Raw genomic sequence first — 13,033 nt, 5'->3', positions numbered from 1 at the left:
GGAAGAGACCAGGAAGCTCCAGAGCGATTTGGACAGACTGGGCGATTGGGCGGATAAATGGCAGATGCACTATAATGTGGACAAGTGCGAAGTTATCCACCTTGGGTGCAGGAACGGGAGGGCAAATTATTATTTAAATGGCAATAGATTGGGAGAGGGGGAAGTACAGAGAGACCTGGGTGTTCTTGTACACCAGTCACTGAAGGCGAGCATGCAGGTGCAACAGGCGGTCAAGAAGGCAAACGGTATGCTGGCCTTCATAGCAAAAGGGTTAGAATACAGGAACAGGGATACCTTGCTGCAGCTGTACAGGGCACTGGTGAGACCACACCTCGAGTACTGTGTACAGTTTTGGTCGCCTCATCTGAGGAAGGATGTTCTTGCCATGGAGGGGGTGCAGCGGCGATTCACCAGGCTGATACCAGGAATGGCGGGAATGACCTATGAGGAGAGACTATGTAGTTTAGGGATGTACACACTGGAGTTTAGAAGATTGAGAGGGGACCTCATAGAAGTGTATAAAATTCTGACAGGTCTAGACAGACTGGATGCAGAAGGAATGTTTCCCTTGGCGGGTGAGAACAGAACTAGAGGACATAATTTAAGGATAAGGGCTAAACCATTTAGGACAGAGATGAGGGGGAATTTCTTCACTCAGAGAGTGGTGAACCTGTGGAACTCATTGCCACAGAGGGCAGTGTACGCCAGCTCATTAAATATATTTAAGAGGGAATTAGATATATTTCTACGGGCAAAAGGGGTTAAGGGTTACGGAGAGAAGGCGGGGACGGGATACTGAATTAAAGGATCAGCCATGATCTCATCGAATGGCGGAGCAGGCACGAAGGGCCGAATGGCCTACTCCTGCTCCTATCTTCTATGTATCTATGTATCTCCACTTTCTCGCCTGATCCCCATATCCCTCGATTCCCTTAGTGCCCAAGAATCTATTTATCTCTGTCTTGAATATACTCAACGACTGAGCATGCGCAGCCCTCTGGGGTAGAGAATTCCAAAGATTTACAACCCTCGGAATGAAGAAATTCCTCATCTCAGTCCTAAATGGCCGACCCCTTATCCTGAGACTAAGACCCTACGTTCTAGACTCTCCAGCCAGGGGGGAAACAGCCTCTCAGCATCTACCCTGTCAAGCCCTCTAAGAATTTTATACGTTTCAATGAGATTACCTCTCATTCTTCTAAACTCCAGAGAATATAAGCCCATTCTACTCGATCTAAATTGCTGAGGAGAAGTTTTTGGAATCAGCCAAGAACGGAATTTCAAGCACTAATAAAATCCGTAAGGGACTAGAAGCACAAAGTCTCTGAAAGGTAAGGTACGTTTCGCTGAGGCTGTAGATGCAGCATAATTAGTGAAGGGAGCTTCTTCTTCCTGAAGGAAACACGCAGAGTATTCACCAGCTACTCCTGGCAGGAGCAGTCAACATTTCATTCTCTTTCTCACTCTCCCCGCCCCTTCCCCCTCAACCCACCGTGCATTTCCAAGTGCTGAATTTGGGTTTGTTATATTTTGTACGTGTTCCTGATGGTGTGGGATGAGGAATTTGGGAATTTTTGCTTTGCATCCAGTGGCAGTACCAAGAGCTGTACAATATATATTAATGATCTAGACGAGGGAACTAGATGTAATATCTCCAAGTTTGCAGATGACACAAAGCTGGGTGGGCGTGTGTGCTGTGAGGATGATGCAGAGAAACTCCAGTATGATTTGGACAGGTTGGGTGATTGGGCAGATGCATGGCAGGTGCAGTATAATGTGGATAAATGCGAGGTTATCCACTTTGGTGGCAAAAACAGGAAGACAGATTATTATCTGAATGGCAATAGATTGGGAAAAGGGGAAGTGCAACGAGACTTGGGTGTCCTTGTGCACCAGTCGCTGAAGGTAAGCATGCAGGTGCAGCAGGCGGTTAAGAAGGCAAGTAGTATGTTGGCCTTCATAGCGAGAGGATTCGAGTACAGGAGCAAGGATGTCTTACTGCAGTTGTACAGGGCCTTGGTGAGGCCACACCTTGAGTATTGTGTGCAGTTTTGGTCGCCTTATCCGAGGAAGGATGTTCTTGCCATGGAGAGAGTGCAGCGAAGATTCAGCAGACTGATACCTGGAAAAGCAGGAATGACGTATGAAGAGAGATTGGGTCGATTAGGCTTATATTCGCTAGAGTTTAGAAGAATGAGAGGGGATCGCATTGAAACTTATAAAATTCTGACAGGACTTGATAGTCTAGATGCAGGAAGGATGTTCCCGATGGCGGGAGAGTCCAGAACCAGGGGTCACAGTCTAAGGATAAGGGGTAAGATATTTAGGACTGAGATGAGGAGGAATTTCTTCACCCAGAGAGTGGTGAACCTGTGGAATTCTCTACCACAGAGGCAGTTGAGGCCAACTTATTAAATAAATTCAAGAAGGAGTTAGATATATTTCTTAAGGCTAAAGGGATCAAGGGATATGGGGAGAAAGCAGGGACAGGGCACTGAATTTGGATGATCAGCCATGATCTCATTGAATGGCGGAGCAGGCTCGAGGGACCGAATGGCCTACTCCTGCTCCTATCTTCTATGTTTCTCTGTTTCTAAGAGAACTCCAGTTTCTGGCGAACCCACGACATCCCAGTGAGTTTTTCATTTCACAGCTACAGGGAAGGAAAAGGTAGAAAAATAGGGCCTGTTACTATTAAACCATTTTACAGCATATTCTGTGTTGGCGACATCAATGCAAAACAACTTGAGTTGCTGGCTGCACAATGTTGTCATCAGTGCCAGTGTCAAAATGTGCCCATATACACACATTGAAACAACTGAAAGTGGTCCCCATGTGCTACCTTACCAAAGTCTGGACATTGATTTGATTGCAAGAAGAAGGCTGTTAAGGAGGGAGTTCCAGGAATTTGATCCAGCGACGATGAAGGAATGGTGATATACTTCCAAGTCAGGGTGGTGTGTAACTTGGAGAGGAACTTGCAGGTGGTGGTGTTCCCATGCGCCTGCTGCCCTTGTCCTTCTCGGTGGTAGAGGTAGTGGGTTTGGGAGGTGCTGCCGAAGAAGCCTTGGCGAGTTGCTGCAGTGCATCTTGTAGATGGTACACACTGCAGCCACGGTACACCGGTGGTGGAGGGATTGAATGTTTGAAGTGGTGGATGGGGTGCCAATCAAGCGGGCTGCTTTGTCCTAGATGGTGTCGAGCTTCTTGAGTGTTGTTGGAGCTGCACTCATCCAGGCAAGTGGTGAGTATTCCATCACACTCCTGATTGTGGAAAGACTTTGGGGAGTCAGGAGGTGAGACACTCACCGCAGAATACCCAGCCTCTGACCTGCTCTTGTTGCCACAGTATTTATGTGGCTGGTCCAGTTAAGTTTCTGGTCAACGGTGACCCCCAAGATGTTGATGGTGAAGGATTCGGTGATGGTATTGCCGTTGAATGTCAAGGGGAGGTGGTTAGACTCTCGCTTGTTGGAGATAGCCATTGCCTGGCACTTGTGTGGTGCGAATGTTACCTGCCACTTATCAGCCCAAGCCTGAATGTTGTTCAGGTCTTGCTGCATGCGGGCATGGACTGCTTCATTTGAGCACAATAATCTAGGCTGACACTCCAGTGCAGTACTGAGGGAGTGCTGCACTGTCGGAGGTGCTGTATTTCAGATGAGACGTTAAACTGAGGCCCTGTCTGCTCTCTCAGGCGGATTTAAAAGATCCCCAGGCACTATTTTGAAGAAGAGCAGGGGAGTTCTCCCCAGTGTCCTGGCCAATATTTATCCCTCAATCAACATCACAAAACAGATTATCTGGTCATTATCACATTGCTGTTTGTGGGAGTTTGTTGTGTACAAATTGGCCGCCGCATTTCCTACATTACAACAATCACTATACTTCAAAAAGTACTTCATTGGCTGGAGAACGCTTTGGGACGTCTGGTGGTCATGAAAGTCTTTCTTTCTTAAGTTTTAGTTTACCTCTCCAATTTTCTGCTTTCCTTTCCTCTCCTGAAGTTATTGAATCATATTGGGGTACAACTCCACGGGCACCAGTTGCCTTCCAGAACCACAATTCTACATGTACGCTGACGACACCCAGCTCTACCTTACCACCACCTCTCTCGATCCCCACGGCCTCTGATTTGTCGCGCTGCATGTCCGACATCCAGTATTGGATGAGCAGAAATTTCCTCCAATTAAACATTGGGATGATCGAAGCCGTTGCCTTCGGCCCCCGTCACAAACTCGGTTCCCTAGCCACTTATTCCACTCACCTCCCTGGCAGCTGTCTAAGTCTGTTTGCAACCTCAGCATCCTATTTGACCCTGAGCTGAGCTTCCGACCCCATATCCTCCCTATCACCAAGACCGCCTACTTCCACCTCCGAAATATCGCCTGTCTCCGCCCCTGCCTCAGCCCATCTGCTGCTGAAACCCTCATCCACGCTTTTGTTAACGCCAGACTCGCCTATGCTGATGCTCTCCTCCTGGCCGGCCTCCCATCATCCACCCTCCGCAAACTTGAGCTCATCCAAAACTCTGCTGCCCGTGTCCGAACTCGCACCAAGCCCCGTTACAAGGCATGGGGAGTGTTGGAATAGCCGAGAATGGAGGTAACGGACCTGAATTTGTAACAAGCCGACTGGGAAGATTTTGCCCCATAGGCGCTCGACAAGCATAGCTGTGCCTGTTGGGAGGCAGTTGCGCACATTTATCCCCCCCCCTCCTCCCCCAGGCCATTTGCTTGGTCCGGGCGGAGTCCAGATGCAGGCCTGCCCTCTGGCCAGGCCGTGCACATGAACAACACAAAGGAAATGGGAGTGGAGCTGAGGTCCCTCAGGACGGAAGAGATCTGGGATGTTCTGGCTGCTGTTGGAGTGGCTCTGAACGCCGCGATTCCTTATGGGGGGGAGAAGGAAGGAGCGATTTCGTAAAGCCAGTCAATTCACAGACCATGTCCATGGTCTCTGCATTCATTATCTGAGCATTGATATCACTCCAAGAAAGAACCTAACAGCCCTGATAGACAGATGTTTAAGCAGTGGGTGACATTTTACACAGTTGTAAAATTACAAAGTACTCTGTGACAATAATTGAAAACAACACCTTTTTTATTGAAATATAAACACAAAATGCAGGCAGCACTCAGTAGGTCAGACAACCGATGCTGCCCGACCTGCTGAGTGTTTCCAGCATTTCATGTTTTTATTTCAGATTTCCAGCATCCGCACTACTCTGCTTTTATTCCCTTTTTAATGAAATCCCATATATATCCCAACGTTTGTTGAAAAAAATACTTGAAGATGCAACAGAGAACAGATACACTTTCCAAAATCTATCCATCGCATGCAGGATTGTCTTACATACAGCATCTCATTGCAATGCACAGCCAGCATTGTCCATCCGAACTGATTACTCATCATGAAAGAGGCAATACTGTGGCCAAATCTCAGCAGCCTCAGATCTAATGGACGAGATGCCCTTCATACCTGAAGGCTGTTTCCTGCGGGCCTAAGCTGTTTTTTAAGTGTCCAAAGGTCTAAAAGATGCCTAGGGAGATAGCGTCAAACAGCAATCCAGCAGAATCATGAAAGGCCGCAAACCTGATCTCGTATCTTAAGCTTGTCAACATGCCACACTGGTGATGAAATATCGAGGTGGCGTCAAGTTATCAAGTTTTACCTTATCTTTTACTGTTCTGTTGAGTTGCTTGTCTCTCAGAACCTCCTGATAGTAACTTTCAGCAAAAAACTCCACTAGTTACTTTCAATGGAAAGTGCTACACTTACTTACACTTGCACATACATCTGAATTCTTCATTTTAGGATAATTTCACTTTTTAGGCCCTCTGTGAGTGTTCCATTGGCAAAATAAGCATTGACTGCGATTGTCAACTACAGGCTAAAGCTAATACAATAGCAAAATACTGCGGATGCTGGAAATCTGAAATAACAACAGAAAATGCTGGAAACACACAACAGGTCAGGCAGCATCCGTGGAGTGAGAAAAACAGAGTTAACGTTTCAGGTCTCTGACCCTTTGTCAGAACTTCTCAACACCGTCTCTCCAATCTATATCCTATAAACTTGGAGCAGTGTATGCACCCAAACCTTTGGAAGAGTTAGTGACCTCTTTTTATTGATCACATTGGGTGCAAATGTCCTGATTCGATTAAGGATAAAAATGGGGGATGCTGGGCGGGGGGGATGTATGCAAGTGAAAAAACATAGCTAACCACGAGACATCATATGTTACTTATACAAAAAATGTAAATCCAGAAAATACGCTGGTGAGGTCTCTCACCGTGAGAGATACTGGCTGGTGAGGTGTATCACCATGAGAGATATCGGCTGGTGAGGTCTCTCACTGTGAGAGATACCGACTGGTGAGATCTCTCAACGTGAGAGATACCGGCTGGTGAGATCTCTCACCATGAGAGATACCGGCTGGTGAGGTTGGGGAAACACTATGTGTATGTAGATAAACCTGTATAATCCCCTTTTAACTGCTGTATTTCCCTCCTCCCGCAAGACAGTTGCAAGCTGAGAGGAATAAGGCACGTTCAGACTTGTCTGCTGCTGATAGAAGGAAAACCAATCAGGTTCCAGCAGGTGACCAATCCGTGAGTCATCACAGGTTCGCGGGCTTCACGAATTCAGTACTGTATTGTGAGAGTTGGAGTAAAGACCTATTTCTTGTAGCTTGCTGTGTTGCCTATTTCTTTACGCGGGAGACCGTAGTCCCCCACATTGGTGACCCCGAATGTCGGCGGCCGAAGCCCCCGACTCACGCAGCCCTACAGAGGCCAGCAACGACCCGATGGCAACCAGCAGCAGCTTGATGTCGGCCGGCGCCGCGTCCTTGAAGCTCCCCACCTTCTGGGAACACCAAGCACCAGCTTGGTTCGCGCACTCGGAGGCCCAATTCACCCTTCGCAGGGTTCAAGACGATGAAGAAAGGTACCTCCACGTAGTCTCAGCACTAGCAAGCTCTACCGCTGCCGAAGTTCTCGACCTGCTGGGGAACCCACCACAGACCGGCAAGTACTCAACCATTAAGGGCCGCTTGCTGCAGGCTTACGGCCTGTCCAAGGAGGAGAGGGCCCGCAGGCTTCTCTCACTACCAGGCCTCGGCGATTCTACCCCGACCCAGTTGATGAGCCGGACGCTTGCGCTCCTGGGCTCTGAACCGCAGTGCTTTTTGTTTTGGGCCCTTTTCCTCAGCCTGCTTCCTCAGCAGGTACAGACTGCCCTCGCGGGGTCCCCGATCACGGACTGCGTACAACTGGCAGCCGCCGCGGACAAAGTTTTCGCTGTCGCCCAACTCGGCTGTGCAGCCGCGAGGTTCCCCGACACCACCGAGCGTGCGCCGCCACGCCAGGCCGCAGAACTATGCTACTACCACGCGCGTTTCGGCCACAAGGCCCACGCTGCAGAGCACCCTGCTCTTTCGATCAAACCAAGATGGCCACCCGGCCCAACGCACCAGCCCCGCGCCACCGCCTAGGCCCGCTTGACCGCACCCCCGCCGCCACGATGGCCATTGGCACCGCAGGTAAACTGCTGTACATAACTGACTCTCTTTCAGGGCGCAGATTCCTTTGCGACACCGGAGCCCAATGCAGCATAATTCCTGCCTCCCAGCTCGACATCCAGGCAGGCCGCAGCAGCCCACCCCTCGTGGCGGCAAATGCTACTTTCGGAAAGCGACGGGCCGAGGTTTGTTTCAACGGTCAGCGATTTACGTGGGATTTCGTGACGGCCTCGGTGGCACATCCTTTGCTGGGCGCCGATTTTCTTTTGTGCCCACGGACTCCTGGTCGACGTCCGCGACAGGCGCCTGATCGACGCAGCAACTTTCGCTTCACTGGCCTGCCAGCAGAGCAACAGCCCGGCCCTCGTCGGGTCCTGCTCCGCCCCGGCGCATGACGACTACGTCCGCCTACTCGCAGATTTCCCGAGGCTCACACAACCGACCTTCTCAGCCATGGCAGCCAAGCATGGGGTCGAGCACCACATCGCCACTACGGGACCACCAGTGTTCGCTCGAGCCAGACGCCTGGACCCAGCCAAGATGGCAGTGGCCAAGGAAGAATTCGCCACGATGGAAAAATTGGGCATCATCCGCCGCTCGAACAGCCCTTGGTCGTCCCCCCTCCATATTGTGCCCAAGCCGGGCGGTGGCTGGCGCCCCTGCGGCGACTACAGATGGCTTAATGATGCCACCACGCCCGATAGATACCCCATTCCGCACATCCAAGACTTCTCGGCACACCTAGCAGGAAAGTCCGTCTTTTCAAGGTCGACCTGATTCACGGCTACCATCAGGCCCCCGTCCACCACGCAGACGTCCAGAAGACGGCGGTCATCATCCCCTTTGGACTGTTCGAGTTCCTGCGCATGCCCTTCGGGCTTAAGAACGCCGCACAGGCCTTCCAACAGCTCATGGACTCCGTCCTACGGGACCTGAGCTTCCTGTTCGTCTATCTGGACGATATCCTCGTGGCCAGTACCAGCAAGGCCGAGCACATCGCGCATTTGCGCTCCCTTTTCCAGCGCCTCAGCCAACACGGGCTAATCGTTAACCCGGCCAAATGCCAGTTCGGAGCAGCCCAAATTGACTTTCTCGGCCACAGAATTTCGCCAAGGGGAGCCATTCCCCTACCTTCCAAGGTGCAGGCGGTGGTGGACTTTCCCCAGCCCACCTTGGTTAAGGCGCTGCAGGAATTTTTGGGGATGGTCCATTTCTATCATCGGTTCGTGCCCAAGGCCGCCGCACTCATGCGCCCCCTCTACGAAGCCACCAGGGGCAAAACGGGCAAAGAGCAACTCACCTGGTCCAGCAAGATGGCGACGGCCTTCCACCAGACCAAAAGCGCCTTGGCCAACACCACACTACTGGCCCACCCCATCCCGGGCGCCAAGACCGCCCTCACCACGGACGCCTCGGATTACGCCGTCGGCGCCGTCCAGCAACAGTGGGTCGAAGGCGCGTGGCAGCCACTGGCATTTTTCAGCCGACAGCTGCGCAAGAACGAGCAGGCTTACAGCACGTTCGACAGAGAGCTCCTGGCCCTGTTCCTGGCAATCCGGCACTTCCGTTTCCTTCTGGAAGGCCGGCCGTTCACCGCATTCGTGAACCACAAGCCGCTCACTTTCGCCATGGCCAAAGTAACCGAACCCTAGTCCGCGCGCCAACAGCGCCAACTCAACTTCATCTCGGAGTTCACCACGGACATCTGCCACGTCGCCGGCAAGGATAATTTGGTGGCCGACTGCCTCTCAAGACCCTCGCTCCACGCAGTGCACCTGGGCATTGACTACGCCAGCATGGCGAGAGACCAGGCTGCCGACGCGGAGATCCAGGCCCTCAGGACGTCAACTACCAGTCTCACCCTGGCCGACATCCACTTCCACGCAGCCGGCACAACCCTCCTGTGCGACGTCTCAGTCCCTTCGCCTAGGCCGGTCGTTCCATCCGCCTGGCGCAAGCAAGTTTTCGACATCATCCACGGCCTCTCACATCCAGGGATGCGTGCGTCTCAGAAACTTATGTCCGCCAAGTTCGTCTGGCCTGGACTCCACAAGGATGTGAGAGACTGGACCAACACATGTGTGCCGTGTCAGCGCGCTAAGGTCCAGCAGCACACCAAGGCGCCATTGGAGTGTTTCCCGGTGCCCGAGAGGCGTTTCGACCACGTCCACGTCGATCTGGTAGGCCCCTTGCCGCCGTCGCACGGTTTTACACATCTGCTCACGATCGTCGACCGCACCACCAGATGGCCCGAGGTGGTTCCCCTCGCCTCCACCACCACGACCGACGTCGCGCGAGCATTCATCTCGACATGGGTGGCCCGGTTCGGCGTGCCGACTGACATATCCTTGGACAGAGGCCCCCAGTTCACCTCCCACTTGTGGAATGCCATCATCGCCGGCCTCGGCACCAAGTTGCACAGGACAACAGCCTACCACCCGCAGGCCAACGGGCTCTGCGAGCGCTTTCATCGTTCTTTGAAAGCCTCTCTCCGCACCAGCCTGGTCGACACCAGCTGGATCGACAAACTACCCTGGGTTCTCCTGGGATTGCGTACCGCACCCAAAGAGGACCTCCGCGCCTCTGCGGCCGAGATGGTCTACGGCCAACCGCTCAGAGTACCAGGCGACTTCCTCCCCCTGACAACGGAGCCGTGGTCGGCCACCAGACAGCTTTCCCTGCACCAGGACGCGGCCCAGCAATTCCGTCCAGTGCCCACTTCGCAACATGGCCCGCAGCCGTCCTACGTGCCTCGAGACTTACGACATGCGGAGTTCATCTTCGTGCGCCGGGACGCGCACAGAGGCCCGCTGCAGGCACCATACACCGGCCCCTTCCCAGTATTGGAGACGGGGGACAAAGCTTTTCTTATCGATGTCGGCGGGAAGCCGGACCTTATTTCAGTAGACCGCCTCAAACCGGCGCACCTGGACCTCAGCTACCCATTTCGGCCGGCTCTTCCCCCACGGCGGGGCAGACCTCCCGCGTTGGCGGCGGCCCCACAAGAGGACCAAGACATGCCAGAACCTTACTTTCCGGCCGCCGCCCTACCTTCGCCGGCAGCCCGTCCAGCCAGCCCACCGGCAGACCAGCCGCCAGACCAGCCGACGAACCAACCGGCCGACCTCCCAGACAGCCCTCCTCACACGCCAGATGGCTACTATAGCCGCTACGGCCGCTTGGTCAAACCTCCGCAGAGACTGACTTTTACAGTTAACGAGGATTCTGGGGGGGCGTATGTGGCGTTGCCACATTGGGGAAACACTATGTGTATGTAGATAAACCTGTATAATCCCCTTTTAACTGCTGTATTCCCCTCCTCCCGCAAGACAGTTGCAAGCTGAGAGGAATAAGGCACGTTCAGACTTGCCTGCTGCTGATAGAAGGAAAACCAATCAGGTTCCAGCAGGTGACCAATCCGTGAGTCATCACAGGTTCGCGGGCTTCACGAATTCAGTATTGTATTGTGAGAGTTGGAGTAAAGACCTATTTCTTGTAGCTTGCTGTGTTGCCTATTTCTTTACGCGGGAGACCGTAGTCCCCCACAAGGTCTCTCACCGTGAGAGATACCTCACCAGCCGGTATCTCTCATGGTGAGAGACCTCACTAGATGGTTTCTTTCACCGTGCGAGATACCTCACCAGGCGGTACCTCTCACGGTGAAAGACCTCACCAGATGGTTTCTCTCACCATGCGAGATACCTCACCAGCCGGTATCTCTCATGGTGAGAGACCTCACCAGATGGTTTCTCTCACGGTGAGAGATCCCAAAGGACACCCAACTTCAGAATCTTTCAACCTGGCTCTACATGAATTTTCAGGTCTCAGCCACAAACTCAGAAATAACATTTGTTTTTACCAAACTTTTCAGATTTAAGCTCCTTTAACCCATTATTTAATTAAATTTGGATATCATAAGTCTATTTGCCCATTTATAAGGTTAACAGACAAGAAAGACCTTTTATGAATGTGTCTCGTGATGTAGGTTTTGAAGAATCAAAATGGTTTTAATTGGTTCATCACTAAAATTGGATATTAGAAATAGAACAAGAAAAACAAGAGAAAGAGACCAAAGATTTCCATTTTGCTGGATAAGTCTACAAGACCGAGAGGCCATTCAGCCCACCATAGCTCAGTCATCCAGAACACAAGACCCATTCTCTCCAACATGTCACCTATCTGACTCTTGAAAAGGTCTAAGTCCTTTTGCTTTCACTTTGTCACCTGGAAGGTCATTCCAAGTGTTGATCACTCTTTGCGTGACGGTCTTCCTGATATTTGTTCTAAACCTGCCTTCCGCTAGTTTTAACATGTGCCCCCTGGCTCTAGTATCCCGGCGTAACTTGAAGCAGGGCTCTGGATTGACCATGTGATAGCTGGTGTACTTCTATAAGTTCTCCTTTCTGTCACCTCCTTTCAAAGGCTACACTGCCCCGGTTTTCCAGTCTTTCCTTATCACTCAATCTTTTGATGTTAGGGATCGGCCTTGAGGCTTTCCTTGTGCACTGTGTCCATGGCTTCGATCAGAAACAGGCATTCCAGTGGTGAAGTGGGTGAGCGAAGAGAAGGAGGGAAAGATATAACACTCCTAAACCATCCTATTTGAATTATACTATGGTCAACCATGGAGGACGGTTGGACGGAAATCCATGGCCCAGATCATCATCATCTCCTGGCCAAAGGGGCATTTGTGGAACCAGTTGGAAGTGGCACTCATTGCAGTAAAGCAAATTGCTATGCTGAAGCAGCTAACAGTTGTATTAAATCCTATAGTAGGCCCACCTGCTGTACAGGCTGAACAGATATCTGTCTCTATGTATGCAATATGTTGTACCGACTCTTGGAACTGGGAATAGTGAGTGAATCAGCAAATCTCAGGAACATAGGAGCAGGAGGAGGCCATTCAGCCCCTCGAGCCTGTTCCGCCATTCAATTAGATCATGGCTGATCTGTGTCTTAACTCCATCTACCAGCCTTGGTTCCATAACCCTTAATACCTTTGCCTGACAAAGACCTATCAATCTCAATTTTGAAATTTTCACTCGATCCCCAACCTCAAAAACTTTTTGGGGGCATGAGTTTGAGATTCCCACTACCCTTTGTGTGAAGGAGTGCTTCCTGACATCACCCCTGAACGGCCTAGCTCTAATTTTAAGATTATGGCGCCTTGTTCTGGAATCCCTCACCCTCACCCCCCACCACCAGAGGAAATTGTTTTTCTCTATCTACCCTATCAAATCCTTGAATCATCGAAAACACCTCAATTAGATCAACCCTTAATCTTCTATACTCGAGGAAATAGAAGCTTAGTCTATGCAACCTGCCCTCATAATTTAATCCTTTTAGCCCCCTTTACAATGATGTGAATAAAGCATTTTTGCTTGGAGATCCAGCACAACTTGCTCCTGCTCAAGTGATTAAAAAAAAGCCAGAGGCGTAAAACATTCACATAAAAGGAAAATGGAGAAAAGAATACAGATTGGCCAGAAAAACACACATCTTATTTAA

Source organism: Somniosus microcephalus, chromosome 29, assembly GCF_052327205.1.
Source record: "Somniosus microcephalus isolate GS21.2 chromosome 29, FLI_Smic_1.0, whole genome shotgun sequence".
NCBI classification, from domain to species: Eukaryota; Metazoa; Chordata; class Chondrichthyes; order Squaliformes; family Somniosidae; genus Somniosus; species Somniosus microcephalus.
This window is presented reverse-complemented; position numbering follows the sequence as displayed.